The sequence below is a fragment of the Penaeus monodon genome, chromosome 32 (assembly GCF_015228065.2).
Source record: "Penaeus monodon isolate SGIC_2016 chromosome 32, NSTDA_Pmon_1, whole genome shotgun sequence".
NCBI classification, from domain to species: Eukaryota; Metazoa; Arthropoda; class Malacostraca; order Decapoda; family Penaeidae; genus Penaeus; species Penaeus monodon.
Window position 1 is genome coordinate 9,485,307 of NC_051417.1, and position 407 is coordinate 9,485,713.

The 407-nt window shown below is 41.8% G+C and overlaps 1 protein-coding gene across 1 annotated transcript in view; it reads right to left on the reverse strand.

Moving 5' to 3' along the window:
• Positions 1-407, reverse strand: part of LOC119593489 (carbonic anhydrase-related protein 10-like) — a 126,578-nt gene that overhangs the window by 124,680 nt on the left and 1,491 nt on the right. The window lies entirely within an intron of this gene.

Consider the following 407-nt stretch of genomic DNA (forward strand, 5'->3'; position numbering starts at 1 on the left):
TTCAGTAAAGGAATATAAATGATCAGAAGATAGGATCATATCAAAGTAGATAGGATCTTTTGCCTATTGTTGTCCTACTTCCTTACCGTGCACTTCCCTATTTCCCCCGCATATATGCATTAATTTCGAGACTGTATTGGACTTATGGACTTGGAAAACCAGACCAACCAAATAAATTCAAGACAAGAACCGAATCGAATATCTAAAAAAAACCGGGAAAGTCGCAGTCTCGAGGCGGAACTGTCACTGAACATAAGACGCCACTGAAGCGTGACGGAATTGGTTGCCTCGGCCGGCGTCGTTTTCATTAACTTGATCATTTCACACGTCGCTATGATGCTGTGCAGATCCGGGTCTTAACCGCCGATGGTCAGATTAGCGAAGAAAATATGTATTGATTTATCTAT